At 43.2% G+C, this 22,936-nt stretch overlaps 1 long non-coding RNA gene across 1 annotated transcript in view; it reads right to left on the reverse strand.

The window, feature by feature from the left end:
• Positions 1-22,936, reverse strand: part of LOC125452557 (uncharacterized) — a 40,323-nt gene that overhangs the window by 2,000 nt on the left and 15,387 nt on the right. The window contains exon 2 of the long non-coding RNA XR_007247572.1: positions 5,246-5,429. This is a non-coding gene — a long non-coding RNA (uncharacterized LOC125452557). The remainder of the gene's footprint in view (positions 1-5,245; positions 5,430-22,936) is intronic.

The following is a 22,936-nucleotide window of genomic DNA, read 5'->3' on the forward strand; positions in this document are numbered from 1 at the left end:
ATTTGACAAACATTAATACCAACTACAGAGAATAATGCTTTATCACAAGTAGTTTTATGATGATATACTGCAGACTAGACACAGCATGACCTGCAACATTTGTTGATTTTAAGCATATTTCATTTATAATATCTTCACTCACAGAAGACCTTTCTAGTTTGGGGCTGTTCAAATCTGGAAGGTGCTGTCAAAATGATCTCTCTGACACTTCTTCATTTTGTGTATTTTAAATCTTCCATGGCTCTTTTATGGCCATTTGGATTTTGATAATTGTTTGCAGCCCAACTCTAAAGCACATCCATTTTTTCATAAAGTGGCAGATTAACTTGGAAATTGTCTTGCTATATTTTTCAAAATAAATTTGATTTGTCAAACAACTGGTATGTGTTTCTTTATTCCTTAGTCATTTTAAAAGGCTTCCTTTTTTTTTGTCTGAAGCCAGTCCCCTTCATCGGTTTGCTTGCGATCTGATTCTCTTTTGTGTCATCATGGTAGTGTTCATACTCCGCACCAGCTCAATTTGAGGGCCATGGACATTCATAAAAATCATGAGTTGATACTGCCACTGAGTTTGAAGTGATCATTAAACAGTGCTTTGATTGTTGGCAAACATTGACAATTACACTGCTCATGTAAGAAATAAATATTACTTATTTAACACATCAAAGCTTAATATCCTGAATTATGCGGCATCAATGAATTTCTTGAAGGTATAATCTCTATTGGTTTATTCTGAAATGTTTCAACTAATTTGATATCAGCAAGGACCCACAAAAAGAAATGAGAGGAATAATTTATTGGACATGTTTGAGGGATAATTGGTTCTCAGGACAAAGAACAAAGAAAAGAACAAAGAAAATTACAGCACAGGAACAGGCCTTTTGGCCCTCCAAGCCTGCGCCGATCAAGATCCTCTGTCTAACCTGTCATCTATTTTCTAATGGTCTGTGTCCATTTGCTCCCTGCCCATCCATGTACCTGCCCAAATATCTTAAAAGACGCTAACGTGTCTGCGTCTACCACCTCCGCTGGCAACACGTTCCAGGCACCCACCACCCTCTGTGTAAACAACTTTCCACGCATATCTCCCTTAAACTTTCCTCCTCTCACTTTGAACTCATGACCCCGAGTAATTGAGTCCCCCAATCTTGGAAAAAGCTTCTTGCTATCCACCCTGTCTATACCCCTCATGATTTTGTAGACCTCAATCAGGTCCCCCCTCAATCTCCATCTCTCTAATGAAAATAATCCTAATCTACTCAACCTCTCTTCATAGCTAGCACCCTCCATACCAGGCAACATCCTGGTGAATCTCCTCAGCACCCTCTCCAAAGCATCCACATCCTTTTGGTAATGTGGCGACCAGAACTGTACACAGTACTCCAAATGTGGCCGAACCAAAGTCCTATACAACTGCAACTTGACCTGCCAACTCTTGTACTCAATACCCCGCCCAATGAAGGAAAGCATGCCATATGCCTTCTTGACCACCCTATTGACCTGCGTTGTCACCTTCAGGGAACAATGGACCTGAACACCCAGATCTCTGTGTTCATCAATTTTCCCGAGGACTTTTCCATTTACTGTATAGTTCGCCCTTGAATTTGATCTTCCAAAATGCATCACCTCGCATTTGCCTGGATTGAACACCATCTGCCATTTATGTGCCCAACTCTCCAGTCTATCTATATTCTGCTGTACTCTTTGACAGTCCCCTTCACTATCTGCTACTCCACCAATCTTAGTGTCATCTGCAAACTTGCTGATCAGACCGCCTACATCTTCCTCCAAATCATTTACATATATCACAAACAACAGTGGTCCCAGCACAGATCCCTGTGGAACACGACTGGTCACAGGTCTCCAATTTGAGAAACTCCCTTCTACTACTACTCTCTGTCTCCTGTTGCCCAGCCAGTTTTTTATCCATCTAGCTAGCAACCCTGGACCCCATGTGACTCCATTTTCTCCATCAGCCTGCCTTGGGGAACCTTATCAAATGCCTTACTGAAGTCCATGTATATGACATCTACAGCCTTTCCCTCATCAATCAACTTTGTCACGTCCTCAAAGAATTCTATTAAGTTGGTAAGACATGACCTTCCCTGCATAAAACCATGTTGCCTGTCACTGATAAGCCCATTTTCTTCCAAATGGGAATAGATCCTATCCCTCAGTATCTTCTCCAGTAGCTTCCCTGCCACTGACCAAAAGAAATCTCTCTGCTTTTCTTGGAATGGTGCCACAGGATCATTTCTTTCCATGACCAAACAGATTACCCTTGGTTAATAGATCACTCAAGACAGCATTTGGAACAATGAAGTGCAACTTAGGACTGTCCTAAAATGCCAGCCTCGATAGTGCATTTAAATGTATGCCCTTTCTTTTATTCATTTATTGGATGCGGTTGTCACTGACCTACAGACCAGGTAAAGATGGTAAATTTCCTTCCCTAAAGACTACTAGTGAACCAGATGGGTTTTTATGACCACCTCCTTTTAATGAGCATGGTTACATGGCCATGGCTTTTATTCCAGATTTTTGTTAAATTGAAGTATGTTCAATTGCCAATCCAAACAATTTCAGTAGAAACCCTGGAGAAACAGCATTGTTGTCAGGTTGCACGTTTCCCCCAGGATTTCCATTTGAAGTCAAGGTCAGAAATCAGAAACATGCACCATCCCAATAAAAATTTCAATTATTACTTCCACGATGATGGAGAAAGGAATTTGGTATTGGTAATTTAGAATTTGGTATCGAGTGTTCCAATATTAGGCCAACAATCATGCTGATCAGAACCTTTACATAAATGTTTTAATGTATCTTTATTAAATTAAAACTGTTTTGATTTTTTAAAAACATAACAATGTCATTCATATAGCTTTGTATATAAGCTTGGCAGGAATTATTTGATATATGTCAAGATACTATGGCATTATTACAGTTGAAGAATCAGTCTGTTAAACGATATTAACCGTTAAAATGCGCTCAATTTGTGCAGAGACCTGAAACACAGCCTCCAATTAAAGCCAGCACCTCTTTAGCAAGAAACAACTTTATGTTCAGCTGCTACAAGGCACCCTTTTTGTTTCTAACTGTACCGCACTATCTAAAGCAGAATCACACCACCACTCAATAACCCTGACAAGAAGTATCAATTACCCAAAATGCATTCAAACACTGTCAGGTTTTGAGGAACAAAGGAAAGGCGAAGAGGAAGGGGAGTAAGGGGATAGGAAGAGAAAGGGAGCAGACAGAAGGGAAGAGGAGGGGAGAAAAGTTAAAAGAAAGGTAAAGGGTAGCTGAAGGGGCTATAAGGAAGGGGAGAAAGTTGATAAGGTAGGCTAGGTGTACCCCTTGTACTCTGAGATTGAGCATTCAAATCCACTTGAAAAACAGAAAATCCCTGCTGGCTAATGTCCAAAAGGCAAATGGTCACAGATGTACAATGCTAAATCTCCTTCAAATACATTAATGGAAATGTAACAAAGCACATATAGCACATCAGCAATATCAAGTACTTGAGGGGTTAAAATACCTCTACTAATTTGCACATCCAGTTTGAAATACTTCTTTAAAGACCTGGCAATTAAAATTATGCTATACATAAATCCATAAACAAGAGAAATTAAATTCAGAAATTTCACTAAGCAGTCATTTTGACAACAAAAAATACTCCCCTTCCAATTCCTGAATTGCTAAATTATTCAATCAGCTCACAATAGCATGATTTTTTACATAGTGCCCTTCCCAAATATGGTTTTCATTAAAGCTATTGGGAATAAAATTATAGGTCAAGGTATTTTTTAAATGGTGAAATAGGCACAAAGGAAGCCTAAAGAAATTTAGGGGATCATGTAGACAGATCACTCAAATGTAGTGGTCACTGCAAAGATAATCAAATTAGCAAATTGAATGCTAGCTTTTGTAACTAAAGGGCAAGAATATATGGGGACAGGAAAGATCACTGCATTGTACAAACGTTAGACTACATGTGTGTATTGTTCTGACAACTTCTCCAGTGCAGATTTACCAGAACACTACACAGGCTAAAGAGTTATATTATGAGAGATAATTACATAAACTAGGATTGTGATTTTCATTCAGCTCTCCCTCACTCGCTCCACCATTCAATGAGCTCATGACTGTCCTGACTGCAGCCTCCACTCCATATTACCACGTCCCTACAATAACGATCGACTCCCTCAACAGTTAACAATTTATCTCTGCCTTAGAAGTATTCAATGATCCTCCTCCACTGCTCTCTGGGATGACATTTACAAAAATTCATAAGAGCCAGCAGGTTCAAGAATGTCTTTTTCCCTACCATTATTAGACTTGATAAATGGACTCTCTAACTTCAAATAAGGCTGATCCTGCTAATGTTGATCTTGCCTGGCACACGCTGTGTGCAATGTAACTTGTTTGGCTTTGTCTAGTTCTTTTTTCACCCTATGATCTACCTGTAATGCTTGTAAACAAAACTTTTCACTATACTGAGGTAAATGTGACAATATATCAATCAGTTTGAGAGGGAAAACAATCTCTTCTTAGGAAAGGCTAAGTATGAGCCAATTGAAGATCTGAGAATCTTGAAAGGAATTAAAAAAGATTCTGTTCTGCTGGTGAAGGAGTCAAAGTGGAAATTGGTTTTAAAATTAGGAGAGTATTTGGGATATGTAAAGGGTGGTAGATGTAGAATCCCTACAGTGTGGAAACAGGCCCTTTGGCCCAACAAGTCCATACTGAACCTCAGAGCATCCCACTCAGACCCAGCCCCCCATAACCCATCTAATCTATACATCCCTACGGGCAATTTAGCACGGCAATCCACCTAACTTGCACATCTTTGGACTGTGAGAGGAAACCAGAGCAAACCCACACAGATACGGGGAGAATGTGCAAACTCCACACAGACAGTTGCCAAGGCTGAAAATTGAACCTGGGTCCCTGGAGCTGTGAGGCAGCAGTGCTAACCACTGAGCCACCGTGCTGCCCCAAATGTATGTATGAGACGCTCTCCAGTAAAACACAGTAGATGACAGTTGATTTATATAGTGACATCTCAAGTGCACAATAAGCTAACTCAGAAAATATTATGAATTTAAGTTGGTCTCTTCCTGTGCACATGGGTGATATATACATTGCTGATTCTGGTAATTCAGCCCTAAGTGTCAACTTTGGCAAATTTCATAGATGGTTTCTCTTATGAGCGACATTATTCATACTATTTTCTGAATCTCACCTCATTAACTGTGCACCAAGCCCCTATGGTGACTGCTCCTTATATCTTCCTTCTTGCCCTTAACAGAAGTATTCACCAGCATCAGGATTTCCCATGATGCCTGATACCAGCGCCATCTTTAAAGTCTAGTTGTGCATCAGGTCAGGCACCTTGAGCCAGGAATTGGCCTTCACCATGTCAACATCTGGCAGGGGGAACAAAAACAAACACTTCTCAGCAACCACAGTTGGTATGACTGACATCTTATTGCAAGCACAAGTACACACTTATAATTTCAAGCTGCCGAGGTCACCCAGCCTGAGCGCCATCCCAGAGCCCTATCTGATGGAATGTTACTATTTTTACAATGCCCAGTGTAGCCTAATACCTTCTCACCGGTTAATGTGATGCCACCACATACTAGAAAGCCGTTAAACAATTGAAAACATTCACTTTTGTTTGATGAAGTCAAAGTAACCAACAAGCAAACAAACAGAAGCTTAATTTATCTTTGGGAACAGTCAAGACCTGCTTGCCCTTTGACTAACAATTAAATTGCAGTCAATGAGTGACCACTACATCCAGCTCATATCTATTAGAACCAGATGCCCATGACGTTCTATCTGGCTTGTTGTGCTTGATGCTGCAGCATTCTATCACGCTGAAGATGGTGTTCCTCCTGCTCAATGTTTTCATCTTCCTACTCAGGAGAAAGCTGCCACTTTCCCAGCTCTTCAGAGTCCATTACATCCCCTCTTTGCCTGCCGCAATTATGCAGAGCACAGCATGCTATTATTACGCAGCACACTCTACTGAGAATATGCTGCAACGAACTCCACTCCAATCCACCCTAGACTGATCCAAGCATCAGAACCTCATATTGAGGGCTGTTGTGAAGCAGTGATAGTGTCCCTAACTTTGACCCAGGAGGCCCAAGTTTAAGTTCCATCTAATCCATAAGTGTGACTATAAAATATCTCAGAACCTCATCTTCAGCAGACCTGTCATCTGCTCTTTGTCGGTCCTCGTCAAAGAATTGGCTGTATTACCTCTACTTTTACTAACAATCAGGAGGCTGAGTAATGGAATCATTAGCCATGGTTGCAGAGGGTAGCTCTTGTCTCCCAGCAGACATCCTTGTAATCCATCCAGTTGTTGATGGTTTAGCAACCTCTACCATACAGTGGGATGTGGAGGACTCTGACAAGGAGCGACATGGAGTGCCTTGAGATGGGCCTATGACATATTCTGATGATTACAGCACAAGCCATGTTACACAAACACAATAGGAGATAGTAAGTGCTGTCTGATTACAGATCATGAACACTGATGTCTCTGCAGCTCCCGATTGACTTAGTGTGACTCTCTAGACTGGTTACACTTGATCTACAGGGCAGACAGTATGCCGCTGCCAGGGCTGTAGTGGCATGGACCTTCTGACACTGACTGCTTCAAGTGGATGAATGGCTGTTGTCATGCCCTGGAATTGTATCAGAGGATTTATTGTGCCGTGACCCCTCACTGAAGGGTGTCTCCATGGACTTCACTCAGAACTAAACTTTTAGACACTAAAACGAGTCCACTTGGCTGATGCACATTCACTGTGTTGGCTGCATACTCTGCTGACACATGCTGCAAATATGAATTTGATGTAGCACAGTGCTGATTAGCAACATCGTGCCAGAAAATCATTAATATATTCTTAGCAATTCCATTTACAATTTTGCTCAGCAAGGGCAGACACAAAATCAGACCCAATCGTGCTTTGCTCCTAAACATATTGCAACTGCATCCACTTCTCACCATCATCCATTAATCCGCTAATTATTAATCTATTAATAATCTATTCAACCTCATTTATTCCATATTAGAAGATGTATTCACATTACAGCTGGTGATGGAATACTAATTGAAATGACCCAGCCTCATTTCCTTACATTCAACTAAGAGTGGGGGAGATACAGAGAGAGACATTGGGCTGAATCTTTCCCCAGTGGTGCCTCTCACACCTGATTTCCACCCCATCTTACCATGCAAACCTTCTCACAGCAATTTACCATTCAGTGCATATCTGCCAAAGTCCAGCATCCCTTTTGCCTGTGCTATCTTTATAATGCTGCAATGCACCCAGGCAAGGATTGGCATTCCAAAGCTGCCCAATTCACTGAAGGAAATGCAGATAAGATGTCAGAGAAGAGGAAGATGGCACCAAGACTCTTCAACAGGAACCTGGAGGACCTGGTGGATTAGCTGGTGCAGAGGACGACCATTCTTTGCTCTCAGGACCAGCAGAGGATGCCGAGCCGCCATATCCTACCAGGCTGGTCTGCAGTTCCCACCCAGGCAGTGCCATTGCCAGGATACAGTGGAATTGTCAGCAGTGCTACAAAAAAAGGACAATGGCACTTCCTGGTCAACCAGGGTAGGTGCCCACTCTGCCACCCCATTCTTGCTCTGCCACTGAACATACTCCCTAATAAGGCTCATGTTGTATCAATCGCACTATTGCCTGCAATGTCTTCCCCCACCTACTCTCCTTCCCCCAGACTCCCAAATTGTTAACATTGCATGCTCTCTGTGCTCCCTGCCCAGGCCTCTGCTTCACCTTTCCCCCACGTTCACCAGCACTGACAGCCATGCCACTCGCTGCAATCTCCTTATTCTCATTGCAGGAGGAGATAGCCCATAACAGAGCAGAGTGAGGTTGGACAGGGAAAGGGGAAGATAGAGTGGCCAGGGGAGTTGTCTGAGATAAGGATCGTCATCTGCCATGAGAAAAGAATTTCAGTCCTCACAGGAAAAGATCGAGGGACCAGGAATGCTCCTGCCAGGAAGCAAAAACAAATAAGTAGCCTTCTGCATGTCACTGCCACCCTCCCATTAACTCCTTAATCGCTCTCAGTCATTGGACGCCAGTTCCAAGCCCCAGCAGGTTCCACGAACCTCGACCTCAGGATCGAAACACCTGGCTTTGCAGGAAGTCCCATCCACAATCTTTGAGAATGAGAGCCCAGAAGCCTCAGAGGAAACATGGGCAGTGTTGCCTGCTATACTTTCCATCATCCCAGATACTGACACCTCAGTGAGAACCGTTGTGGTAGACAGTGAGGGTACACAGTCTACTGAGCATCATGGTGTGACAGCTCAGCAGCTGGTCAAAAAGCTATCTCTCAGAGGACTGTCAGAATCCAGCCACTTGCTGAAGCCCAGGCAGGAGGTGACCCTATAATGTCACACAAATGCACAGGGGTTGAAACAGTGGCAGTCAGGTATGTGACCCACTTTTCCCAGAAGCTGCAACAATGCAGTGAGTCAAGTGTCTGTTTCTCTCCCTCCATGGATAGATTGGAGAATCTGAGATAGAGAGGTGCAGAGCTGGATGAACACAGCAGGCCAAGCAGCTTCAGAGAAGCAGGAAGGCTGATGTTTCGGGCCGAGACCCTTCTTCAGAAAGACCCTTTTCTGAAGAAGGGTCTAGGCCTGAAACGTTAGCCTTCCTGCTCCTCTGATTCTGCTTGGCCTGCTGTGTTCATCCATCCAGCTCTACACCTTGTTATCTCAGCATTAAAAGAGCATACTGCTAACCCTCTCTGTTCACTGTGTTGTCAAAAAGATAAATATAAACACAGGACAGGACACCTGGTTTTCACTCAGCTTTTTTTTGCAAACATTAGTCTGTGTTGCTTTCCTCTGGCTCCCCATGAGAGAGAGGAAGGACATTCATCATTACTGGAAAGTGCATGTCAACTTCTTGGTCAGAGAGAACATTGCAAATCCTGCTCATGGTCAGTGCATCCAAAATGTTAAGAAATACATGTCTTTTGAACTTAACATTAGAAATGATGCATAAAAAGGACAACTTAATTATATATGAGATAGTAGGCAACTCTGCCCACCGACGACGCCAATGCAACTCCAGCCACCGTCAACACCGATGCAACTCCGCCCACCGCTGACGTTGCTCCACCCACCGCCTTCACAGCCAGCAGCTTCAGAAGAGACAGCAGCACCCAGGTCCTCGATAATAAAATGTGAAGCTGGATGAACACAGCAGGCCCAGCAGCATCTCAGGAGCACAAAAGCTGATGTTTCAGGCCTAGACCCTTCATCAGAGAGCCTCTCTGATGAAGGGTCTAGGCCTGAAACATCAGCTTTTGTGCTCCTGAGATGCTGCTGGGCCTGCTGTGTTCATCCAGCCTCACATTTTATTATCTTGGATTCTCCAGCATCTGCAGTTCCCATTATCACCAGCACCCAGGTCCTGCTGAGTCTTCACCACCCCCGCAGACCTCCCCCTTACTGAGGGCGAACAGTCAGTCCTCAGTAAAGGGCTCACCTTCGTCCCCCTCCACCTACATATCAACAAATACCGCACACGTTTGGACCATGAGCAGTTTTTCCACCGCCTCCGCCTCAACGCTTACTTCCTCAACCGTGAGCCTAACCCTCCCTCTACTGACCCCTTCACCTGCCTCCAACACACTCCTCCCTCCTGGACACCATCCCAAGGCTTCCTACCCTCCCTCAACCTCTTCATCTCCAAATGCCGTTGTGACATCAATCGCCTCAACCTCTCCACCTCTCTCACCCACTCCACCTTCTCCCCCGCAGAATGTGCAGCCCTCCGCTCCAATCCCAACCTCACTATAAAACTCAGGATAATGGAGGTGCAGTTGTAGTATAGGCCAGGCGCCAACTCTCCAACACGTCCTCCTACCGCCCCCTTGATCATGAACCCACACCCGTACACAAAAACGTTATCTCCCAAACCATCCACAACCTCGTCACCTCATGTGACCTCCCACCCACAGCCTCCAACCTCATCGTTCCCCATCCCCGCACTGCCCGCTTCTATCTCCTTCCCAAAATCCATAAACCTGACTGCCCTGGTCGACCTATTGTCTCCGCCTGCTCCTGCCCCACTGAACTTATCTCCACCTAACCCGACTCAATTTTCTCCCCCTAGGTCCAGGAACTCCCTACCTACGTCTGTGACACCAGCCATGCCCTCCACCTCCTCCAGAACTTCCAATTCCCTGGTCCCCACCACCTCATCTTTACCATGGACGTCCAGTCCGTATTCACCTGTATTCCCATACAGATGGCCTAAAGGCCCTCTGCTTCTTCCTGTCCCGCAGGCCCGGCCAGTCCCCCTCCACTGACACCCTCATCTGCTTAGCCAAATTCGTCCTCACCCTCAACAACTTCTCTTTTAATTCCTCCCACTTCCTACAGACAGAAGGGGTGGCTATGAGTACCCGCATGGGCCCAGGTTATGCCTGCCTCTTTGTAGGTTACATGGAACAATCCCTCTTCCGTACCTACACTGGCCCTAAACCCTACCTCTTCCTCCATTACATTGATGAATGTATCAACGCCGCCTCGTGCTCCCACAAGGAGCTCAAACAGTTCATCTACTTTACCAACACCTTCCAGCCAAATGCTAAGTCCACCTAGACCATCTCTGATACTTCTCTCTCCTTGCTGCACCTCTCTGTCTCCATCTCCGGCAACCAAATAGAAACCGAAAGCCATTTCAAGCGGACTGACTCCCACAGCCACCTAGAATACACCTCCTCCCATTCACCTTCCTGCAAAAATACCATCCCCTATTTTTAATTCCTTTGCCTCTGCTGCATCTGCTCCCAGAATGAGGCAAACAGCCCATCTTGTCCCTGCCTCTGTCCCTCCTCCCACCTCAAGTCCCACCCCCATCTCCTACCTACTAACCTCATCCTGCCCCCTTGACCTGTCCATCCTCCCTGGACTGACCTATCTCCACTCTACCTCCCCACCTACACTCACCTTTACTGGCTCCATCCCCACCTCTTTGACCTGTCTGTCTCCTCTCCACCTATCTTCTCCTCTATCCATCTTCTAGCTGCCTCCCCCCTCTCCCGATTTATTTCAGAACCCCATTCCACTCCCCCATTTCTGAAGAAGGGTCTGGGCCGGAAATGTCAGCTTTTCTGCTCCTCTGATGCTGCTTGGCCTGCTGTATTCATCCAGCTCTACACCTTGTTTTCTTAATTATATATGAGGTCCATTTGACTCGATGCATTTTAAAAAATTCTTTGTTTTTAAGAACACCTCTTGAGTTCATTTTCATGTCAAGACATGCCCGTAGAATATACACCAATACATCCCAGGCTGAGTCACCATTTGACTCTCTCCTGTAGGATAACACATTTCGATACAATTTGCACCTCCCAAGATGAACAGCTAATTTACGTTCTTGCCTTACTTTGTTTCTCTCCTATTTCCCAATAAAAGAAATGAATGTGCCTTGTGGATCAAATAAATATGAACCTACATCCACTAAAGATACTTTACTTTTTATCACGTTAAAGTTGTTACTCAGATTTTATTTAGAGTCATTTAGCATCAGACTGTCTGAATTTGTTGATTTGTTGCTTTTAATATAATGCCAGATTAAAAAAAGGAAGTTTCTTTGATAGACCAATAATGTAAGACTGATCAAACTACTGAGAATAACAGTCATTCTTGATGCAAAATGTTAACTCTTTCTTTGTATATGTTGCCAGGCCTACTGAGTTTCTCCAACATTCTCTGCATTTTTCTGAGAATGAACAAATTGATTGGACATATGTTTGGTCTCAACTGTTGCAAAAATAAAAGTCATTTTCAAAAAAACCACTCCCATGAAGTTGAATAATACCGAGAACAGATTAAAAGGTATGGGGAAAATGTTTTAACAGCACTTGTTTTAGCACTCTGTGGAGTGCTAGTCATCACAAATTGGGAGGGTGTGGTGAAGAAAATGCTCTTGAAATGCTCTGTTACCTTGGAAACGTTAAAAAAAAATGTAAGCTAACTTCAGGCAGGGGCAAACCCAGAATGTGAAAAGAAGAATTACTGAAAGATAAAGTCTGTTCTGCCACAGGGTGTGTGATTGCTAAAGTAGTCAACCAGAGAGTGACAGATGCAGAGTGATTTTTCATTTCAGTAAGCAGGTTTCCATGCCCACCGAGAAACATGATAATGAGTCAGCATGGTGCTCTTACACCTTCGGTTCCTTGTGCTGATTTTTTTGCAGATAAAACTAGCACAAAAACAAAAAAAAAGAAATTTTTTAAATGAATGAAAGGAGGAGCAAAGTGCATAAGTTAGAGAATCAGAGTGTCTGAAAATGGTTGAATCCAGATGAACCAACATCGGACCACGGAATGTGGTCTACATTCTGTGTGAAACATAGGATAAATTGGGGCACCAAAATGTACAGAGATTTGCATAATGACCCTTCACCTGTGTGCTCTGGATCTAAATCCAATTCATATTGAGAGGTTGTAAAGTCTATGGGACAGCTTAACAGTCTACTCCTGTTCCTATTCTCCTGGGAAAAACTTTTAAAAGTTCCAACCTCATTTCTAAGGCTGAAGGCAAAATACTCTGGATGCTGGAAATCTGAAACTAGTATCTCTCAAACACAGAGAATGCTGGAGAAACTCAGCAGGTCTTGGCAGTATCTGTGGACAGAGAAAGAGAGTTAACATTTCATATCTGCCATGGCTCTTATTCAGAATGAAGGATTTCACTCCGCAATGCCTAGGACATTTGGTCCAAAGCTTGTCTTAGTAACTATACATCACGCCCCTAAGATGCCCGGCACATCCTATACCACCAGTTTCTATTGGCAGCAGTTGTCACCATTGTTGTAATATCCCAGGATTCCTGACATCAGTGCCGCTTTTCATCTCAACTGTACACCTGGTTGAGGGTTGGCAGTCTTGTATTGACTTTTACAGTGTGAGTAGTGGGGACAGTTACCACAAACCAATGCTTCTCAGAACACCGAAGTGGCAATGGCAGACACTTCATTGCACACGCAACTGTGCAATATCACATCTATCACTCATTAAACACCAACCCTCACAGCATCCCCATTCATAGCCACATCCCATCTTACAACCTGTACAAGTCAATGCCACCCATTTCCCAATGCCAAGCATAGCCTAGAATCTTCACATTGTTCAATGTGGACCCACCACATAGAGAAAAGCCTTCAAATCCTTCAAAGTTGTTACTTTGAAAGCAAATTGAAAACAAACTGAAGTAGTTTTTGGCTACAGGAGCAGAAATGGACTGCTTTCTTTTTGAGTATTAACAATTTTGCAGTCAATCAATGATCACTGCATCCAGCTGTCATATACTGGAAGAGAGTATCAGTTTAATCTTATCTGGCTTGTAGCACATGACCATGCAATCTTGCAGAAAGTGATGTTTCTTGGACTTAATGTCCTCCTCGGAAGACTGCTCCTGGTCTCCCAGCTCTTCAGTCTCCATCCCCTCTTTGCCTCCTCCAATTGTGTTGAGCTCAGCATGCTGGGATTATGCAGCATATTCAGTACAGATTGTACTGCCAGGCCTCTCCTCAGATTGATCCAAGCAGTTGGAGTTCATCTTCGGGAGGCCTGTCATCAGTTCCATTGCAGCCCTGGTCAAAGAATGGGCTGCATTGTAAGTACGCTTTGCCTTAGTTAGGGGTTATGGAATAGAGGCTTCAGTCATGGTCACAGAGGGTAGCCTTTGTCCCCCAGTAAAGCATCAGGCCCATCTATCCATCTTCCTGGATAGTTTCAGATCCAACAATACTTCAGACCTTGACACCATCTGACTTGACTGGCACCCTATCCACTGTCCTATCTATCACCTTCACAATTTACTCCATCCGCCACTGATGCATGGTGCCAGCAATGTGTACCATCTACAAGATTCAATACAGTAACTCACCAAGTTTCCTCCAATAGCACCTTCCAAAGCTATGACGACTACCACCCATCTGCAGATACATGAGAACACCACTGCCTGCGCAGCTCACATCGCCTTTCCAACGGTCATTAGGATGAGCAATAAAACCTGGCTCAGCTGGTGATACTCACATTCCATGAATAAATAAAACAAAAATCAGCCAAATGCATACTATGATAACAAAGTGTGGAGCTGGATGGACACAGCAGGCCAAATAGCATCTTAGGAGCACAAAAGCTGACATTTCAGGCCTAGACCCTTCATCAGAAAAGCCCAAAACATCAGCTTTTGTGCTCCTAAGGTGCTGCTTGGTCTGCTGTGTTTATCCAGCTCCACGCTTTGTTATCTCGGATTCTCCAGGATCTGCAGTTCCCATTATCTCTGATCACAAATGCAAACTATTTTGCATTGTAGGTGTCTAACGTTTTGAGAAAATGTCCACAAACATTCTAGGATTACAGGGGATAGGGTGGGGTGGGTTGCTATAGGTGAGATGCTCTTTGGAAGGTTAGTGTGGACTTGCTGGTCCAACAGCTTCCTTCCACACCGGAGGGCTTCTATGGTTCAATGATTCCATCTGGGACGTCTAAACATGGCAGTATTTCCTGAATTCCAGGTATGGAAATATGGTCTAACCTATTCAGTTATCAAATACATATTTTTCTTCATATATTCAAGTTTGGAATTTTTGTATCTCTTATGAACCAAGGCTTTTACACTTAGTTTCACCATTCCTGTCCAATTTTTGTGGAAGTACGGTTGATTAAGTGATAAATCAACTATGTTGTTCATTGTTAAAGAAATTGTGGCTTTTTAAATGGTTATGTCTCATTAGAGTCGTGCGCTAGAAATAAGGCCCTATTATTCTTGAAGTTGTAATGACAGTTCAAGTTTATAAAATGTACACCGAATTCTTCAATTTATTTGACATTCAGCCACAGGTTTACAGAAAGCATGAACCAGGTTTTTAGACTTAATAAGAATGACCATGTATTACAAGAAAATAGACTCTAGCTCCATATAAACAATTATGAACCACTGACATTTAACTTTACTCTAATCCCCTTATAAAATTCCCCTTGTACATCCATACACCACCCCAATTAGATACAGCAATAAATGCTGGCCAGTCAGTGATGCCCATGTCGCACAGGTGTATTAAAAACACATACGCATAAGTTAAAAAATATGTGTATTATGGGCAGAGGGACATCTGGGGAAAAGCAGCTCAGTGATTTCTGTTCATTGGATTTTCTAAAACACTTCTTGACATGATCAGAATACTGCTCCAGTGTCTTCCTTCTCCAGCTGCTTTCACCATTTTGCACCAGGCACAGGATTGCAGGTTCACACTTATAAAAGATCTCTGACTTATATACTAAAACTCATAGCTTACAGGAACTGCTGAAGGAAGAATAAACTTTTTTTTTTCAGGGACTTTTACTGCAGAAAATACTGAGAGGTCTTCAGCTGGTGAAGGCCTGGGAGCCAATCATATACTTTTTGCAGCCTGATGGGCAAACACTGAAAGTCAGACTTACAAAAACCTGCAAATCTTCCTGAAATACTTTTGTCACAGCAAACATTTGCTGAAGATCCTTAGGCAGCACATTCCGCAGCCATTTCCATAGAAGAACAGGGGCAGCAGATGCAGTACCACCACCTGCACATGCCCCTCCAAGCTGCTCACCATCTTGACTTGGAAATATATTGCCATTACTTCACTGTCACTGGGTCAAAATCCTTGAATTCTCCTCCTAATGGCATTGAACGTGCAGCACACAGACTACAGCGGTTCAAGAAAGCAGTTCACTATCACCTTCTCAAGAACAACTAAAAGCAATAAAAGCTGGTCCAGCCTATGATGCCCATATACCATGGCAGAAGAAAAAATAAGAATTAAATCACTTTCCATAGGTGTAGTGTGAGGAGCAGGAAATCCTTTTGATCTATTTGCACATTCTTTACTCAGTCATGGACTATCGTATTATAGAGGCTGCTTCTTGCCACCCAGCACTTTTTAAAGCTGAAAAATATCACTTCAACTAATTCATTACAGAGTAGGACCACATGAGGAAGCCAGGTCATTCCCCCGTTTGACACCAACTAAACACAATTTAAAGATCCCAGAAACTTCACTGAAAATCTTCAGAGAGAAAGTAAGTGAGCAGAGTCGAGGAGGTAAAGGGAAAAGGGGGCAATTATGTGAAGGGGTAGGATGGCTACTAAGTATGTGTATTGGAATGTAGGGTGGCAGGAGGGTGGCTAGTGGGGAGGATGGTATGGGGTGGTGAGATGGGTCAGGGCAGGGCTGGAGGGGAGTGTTGGACAAATCAGAGTGTGAGGTCAGAAGGGAGTTATTGGGTGGTGAGATCAGGTAGAGTGAGATTGAGTTGGTGGAGCGGGCAGGGATTCGTCAATAAGCATTGGATATCCTTTGGTAAGTCTGGAAGGGATAGGATTCAGTTTTATTGTTACCTAAGAGTTAGAGTATGTTTTAAACCCTCTAACATTTCCTCAATGACTATTCAAAAAAGTGAGTTGGAAACCTGAGACATTGGAGATTGTCAGGAGAATTGCAGACCCAGGAGAACTGCCAATCGGAAGGTTATATTTCCTGGGTAATTTTGGTGTGATCACTGTGTTAGGATATATGCAAGGATTTTTAGTGTATCTTCAGGCTTTGTTGTCGCAATGACTGCCTTCCAATCAGAATATACGGGTCCATTGAATTTTCAGTTAAAGTGGTACATGTTCTCCTCTGATTGAGTTTATCCAACGAGTATACAATCAGGATCTGGATCAATGCAATCATAGGCAATTTTGACTAAACTGACAGCAGAGGGTTCTAAACGTTGACCAAAACACACCAAGATTATACACAGAAAACTTGGATTCAGTCCCTGGTCTTAATTCCTATTCAATTATCTCTGCTGAAATGCGCACATGCTTGGCTGTGTCAAAACAAGCTAAAGTCAATTCTGATTCCCCTGCCTGCTATAGTTGAACAATTTGCTGACACCCATCTTTGTCAAATCTCTCCAAAGCTTCATCCTGGCCTATCTCCATAACTTATTCCAGAAGTCCAACCCTCTGAGATATCTGTGCTCTTCAAATTCTAGTTTCTTGTGCATCTCCGATGGTCATTACTTCGGCTATCTAGTCCTGACATTCTGGAATTCCCTTTCTGAAGCCCTCCAGCTCTCATTCTCAAAATCTACATGTCAAAATATCTCATATTTTGTTTTGGTGTCAAATTTTGTCGGGTAACTCTCCTTTGAAGTGCCTTGGGATGTTCTACTGAATTACAGGTACTTCATAACTATAAATTGTTATTGTCATGGTTCACACCTAAATAATGGCCATTTGGTCTAGACCCTATATACACACCACTGCAAAGAAAAAATGGAAATGAGGTAATCAAGTCCAACAGACCCCAGAGTTTATATAACAGGCGGGAAAATACAACAATGCTTCATCGGAGGCTGCATTGATAACGTTACCGAGCAGGATAATAAAACGTGTGCAAACTATTGAACCAGCTCGTCGAGCAAGCCAACCTAGCATCCACAACCCAAGCAACAAATCTATTGAAGATCCTTAAACTCAGCAGATATAGTCACATCTGTGGAGAGAAGGTAGAGTTAATGTTTTGGGTTCAGTGACGCTTCTGCAGCTCTTTGTTTTATTTAAATTCAACAGAGTTGAATTAGAGTGATCTTTTACTGATGAATGTTACTTTATTCTCCAGATTCCCACTGAGATTATTTCATCAATGACCTTCCTCGTTGGTTCCATCTATAATTCTCTCTGCCTCAGGAAGGCAGCCAACTTAATCAAAGCCTCCTCCCACCCTGGCTATAATCTCTTTCAACCTCTTCCATTGGGCAGACATGTACCAACAGATTCAAGAACAGCTTCTTCCCTGCTGTTATTATACTTCTGAATGGACCGCTCATATGTTAAATTTTGTGTTGATCTCGTTCTTTGTGCACCTTCTCTGCAGCTGTAACATTGTATTTGTCGCTCTGTTCTATGACCCCAATGCACTTTGTATGGTATGCTCTGCCTGTACTGCACTCAAAACAGAACTTTTCGCTGCACCTAGGTAGATGTGGCAATAATAAATCAAACCAAATTTTTAAAAAGTTATATTGTTCTGGATTGCTGGTATGGAAGCATTCCACAAACTCCATCTTTCAGATTACTTTATCCATTTGTCAGACAATATGGAGGCTAAAGTTCTCTGCAATTATCATTATGAGAAAATATCTGCTCACATCTATTTTAAGAACAGAGTTTTCCATTAAAAAAATTGATTTTATCCAATTGATTGTTAGTGCTGTATTTCCTTTTTTAAAAAAAATTAATTTGTGTGATGTGGGCATTGCTGCCTGGGCAGCATTTATTTCCCATCTGTGGTTGCCCTTGCAATGGTGGCGGTGAGCTGCACAGGTAAGCCCACAAGGTTGTGGGGGAAGAAGCTCCAGGGAAGGATCTTGACCCCATGAAGGTGAAGGATTGGCGATACATTTCCAAGTCAGGATAATGGGTGCCTCACAGGGGGACGTGTAGGAGGTAGTGTATAGCCATTCTGCACTGAGATGTCTTACCTCCAACAAACATAGAATCTTCTTTACTGCAAGGTATGACTCCAACAGCACTGGGTTTCCCCCAGTTCCCATTGATTCCTAGACCTTCTTGATGCCATGTGGTCTTGTTATCAAGGGCTGTAACTCTCACCTCACCTCTGGAATTCAGTTTGTTTGGTCATGTTTGAATTAAGGCGATAGTAAGGTCAGTGGCAGTGGTGGAACCCGAACAAGTGAACTGGTTATTGCTGAGCAAGTACTGCTTGATAGCACTATTGACGACATCTTCCATCACTTTGCTGATTATCAAGAGTCGACTGATAGGGTTATGATTGGCCAGGTTGGATTTCTCTTGCTTTTTGAGTACAAGACAAACCTGGACAATTTTCAAAATTGTTGGATGGACGCCAGTGTTGTAGCAGTCCTGGAACAGTATTGGTGTTGTAGAGCACAAATTTTCATTGTTGCATATTGTCAGGATCCATCCATTGCCTTCAGCCACTTCTTGACATAATGTGGAGTGAATCAAATAGACTGAAGACTGACATCTGTGATGCTGGGACCCCTGGAAGAGACTGAGATGATTTGCCTACTTGGTACTTCTGGCTGAAGCGTGTTGCAAATGTTTCAGCCTTTTCTTTTGCCCTGATGTGCTGAGCTCTCCCATAATTGAGGATAAGGATATTTGTGGAGCCTCATCCACTGGTGGGTTGCTGAATTATCCATTCAGGACTGGATGTAGCAGAACTGCAGAGCTTAGATCTGGTCAGTTGGCTGTAGAATTGTAAGTTTTATCTATCACTTGCTACATATGCTGCTTGGCATGCAAATAGATCTGTTCTGTAGTTTTGCCAAGTTGTGATCTCATTTTTAGGTCTGCTGTGTGTTGTTCTGAGTCAGAATTTGTTAAGTGCGTCCAGGAGGGTTTCTTGAAACAGTGTGTGGAGAGTCCAACTAGAGGAGGGGCCATACTGGACTCTGTATTGGCTAATGAGCCTGGCCCGGCGACTGACCTTTCAGAGGGAGAACATTTTGGAAACAGTTTTGGAACTCCTTAAGTTTTAAGATAGCTATCAGGATATGTTTTGTGGCAAGGTACTAAATTGGGAGGGGGCATATTAGGACAGTATTAGGTAGGAGCTAGGGAGTGTTAATTGGGAGAAGCTGTTATCAGGCAATTCCAAATTTAACATGTGTGGACCGTTTAAAGACCTGCTGGGAAAAGTTCAAGACCAGCATGTTCCAGTAAGGAGGAAGGATAAGGATGGCAAGGTAAGGGGACCCTTGAATAATGAGGGAGGGTGTGAATTTAGTCAAAAGGGAAAAACAGGCATATGCAAGGTTTAGGGAGCTAAAATCAGACAGGGCCCATGAGGAATATAAGGAAAAGAAGAAAGTACTCAAGCAGGGAATTAGGAGAGCAAGAGGGGGCCAAAAATTGCTTTGGCAAGTAGGGTAAAGAGAATCCCAAGGCATTCCATAGATAGATTAAAAACAAGAGAATAATTCGGGAAAAAGGTTGGACCACTCAAAGGTAAAGGAGGGAACTTGTGCTTGGAGACAGAGAATGTAGGTGAGATCTTAAATGAAAACTTTGCATCGGTATTCACCCAGGAAAAGGATATGGATGATAATGAGGTTTGTGTGGAACATGCTAATATTTCAGGGCATTTTGAGATCAAAAAATAAGTGGTGTTGGGTCTCTTGAAGAGAACTACGATGGATAGGTTCCAGGCCCCGATGGCATCTACCTCAGGGTGATTGGGACAGGGAAGCAGGAGATTGCTGGGGCCTTGGCCAAGATCTTTGTATCCTCACTAGCTACCAGAGAGGTCCCAGAAGACTGGCAAGTAACTAATGTTGTTCCTCTGTTCAAGAAGGGAAATAGGGATAAACCAGGAAACTACAGCTCAGTGAATCTCACACCAGTGGTTGGAAAGCTATTGGCCAAAATTCTTAGGGATATGATTTATGCACATTTGGAAAAGCAAGGCCTAATTCGGGTCAGAGATACTGGGAACTGCAGATGCTGGAGAATCCAAGATAACAAAGTGTGGAGCTGGATGAACACAGCAGGCCAAGCAGCATCTTAGGAGCACAAAAGCTGACATTTTGGGCCTAGACCCTTCATCAGAAAAGCTTTGGTGGAAGAATGTTTTTTCAGGCAGGAGATTCATGACTAGTAGTGTTACTGGGACCTCTGCTGTTTGTGATATATAAAAATAACTTAGATGAAAATGTAGATGGATGGGTTAGTAAGTTTGCAGATGTTACAAAGAATGGTAGAGTTGTGGATAGTGGAGAAGGTTGTCAAAGGATGCAGTGGGATATAGATCAGTTGCAGATATGGGTGGAGAAATGGCAGATGGAATTTAATCCAGTTTCCCCATATTTGGGGGAAATTTCAAGACTGTGGGGCACATTTTTAAGTTGAGAGGAGTGAGATTTAAAAAAGACATGGACATATTTTTACACAGAGGGTGGTTCAGATGTGGAATGAACTTCCAGAGGAAGTGGTGGGTGTGGGCACAATTGCAACATTTAAAAGACATTTGGATACGTACATGAATAGGAAAGGTCTGGAGGCGTATGTTCCAGGAGCAGATAACTGGGACTAGTTTGGTTTGGGATTATGTTCGACATGGACTGGTTGGACTGAAAGATCTGTTTCTGTGCAGTATGATTCTATGACTCTATGTCGTCCACTTTGAGGAGTTCGGTGAGAGTGGTGAACCTCACTGTCCTCTGTCCCTGCAAGACTCCACTTATTGGAAAATGAAAATGATGTCCAGTTTGGGCAATTGAGCATAAGTGGCCAACATGATGCAATGCTATGCTATGCAACCATTTTTGAGATTTTTGGAGGGAGCTCAGAAGTAGCCCCACCGAGGTGACATGATGGCTCAGTAGTCAGTGGTTAGCACTGCTGCCTCACAGCGCTGGGGACCCAGGTTCGATTCCACCCTCAGGCTGTCTGTGTGGAGTCCACACATTCTCTCTGTGTCTGTGTGGGTTTCTACCGGGTGATCCGGTTTCCTACCACAGTCCAAAGATGTGCAGGTTAGGTGGATTGTCCATAGTGTCCTGGGATGTGTAGGATAGGTGGTTTAGCCATGGGAATCATAGGCCTACTGGGTAGGGTTGAGTTGGTGTGGACTTGTTGGGCCAAATGGCCTGTTTCCACATTGCATGGATTCCAGAAGCAACTACTAAAAAGGTCCATGATCATAGAAATTGTGGCAGCTGCTGACAAGTCATGATGACTAGTGCTGTGTGAGGTATTTGACATTGATGCAAATCGCAGTGCCCCCAAAATACCACGGGGTGCGGTATGTGTTTAAAGTCTAAACACTGGGATTCCAATCTTTTTGTTACTCTTTGTGAAGTACATACAGCTCCTGATTTCCAAAAGGCTGAAATTCTTGAACCTTGCTGAGTCTCTGATGGTAATTAGGGTAATTCCCTGGGGGACCCATGACTGACTCCCAACTCTGGACCTACCTCCATTCATCTTGTCAGTGTGTGGCCTGGTACTGTGAATATTGCAACCTTCCCTTTAATGAACTCTTGTTTAACTGGGAGGTGAAATGGGATTGCTATCCAGGCTTACCCGCCACCCTGTTGAACAATCCTGGTGCTGGGGACAGACTCTCCAAAATGACATGCTGACCCTGTCCACCTTCAAATCTCACACAATATAGCTTGAAAATTCAGCTCTCTCTCTTTTCATCTGCTTTTGGGTACCAGGATGCATTATTGTCAGCAAGAAATGCAATCACCTGCTGGCAGACCCGATATAATATGATGAGGTAATGTGGGAACACATGCATGAGCTTGTCCTGAATATCACACAGAATAATGAGTGATCGTCTTAAGGCAAGCAGAGACACAGTTTAATATGGAAATTTCACAAACGTACAGGAAAATGAGCAGTCTATGAAATCATTCAAGTCTCTAATCAACATTAAATTATGCATGTCAAACACATACAGGTGGCTTTACAATTAAGATCTTAACTTTCTAACTGTAATGTGAAATGAGGTTTAAGCAGTTGAAATTATTTACCTCATTCCAATTTGGTTATGTTTGCCAATGCTGGAAAACTCCACTTACTTCAATGCCAGGCACTAGTAACTGGCCAGATTCAGTGAGTCAGGGAGCCTACTTGACTAACTTACTTTTCCTTCATTCTTTTTCATTTATTTTCCTCTGCTACACTCTATCTGATTCATTACAGCAGGAGTTCTTTGTGGAGTATTGTTATCCTATCTTGTTTGAGAATGAAGCTGTTAAACGCCACCAGGAAAACTCTGTCTCGAATGTTTTAAGGCAGGCATCCATCTGTAATAGA

This window comes from Stegostoma tigrinum, chromosome 4 (genome assembly GCF_030684315.1).
Source record: "Stegostoma tigrinum isolate sSteTig4 chromosome 4, sSteTig4.hap1, whole genome shotgun sequence".
In the NCBI taxonomy this organism is placed as follows: Eukaryota; Metazoa; Chordata; class Chondrichthyes; order Orectolobiformes; family Stegostomatidae; genus Stegostoma; species Stegostoma tigrinum.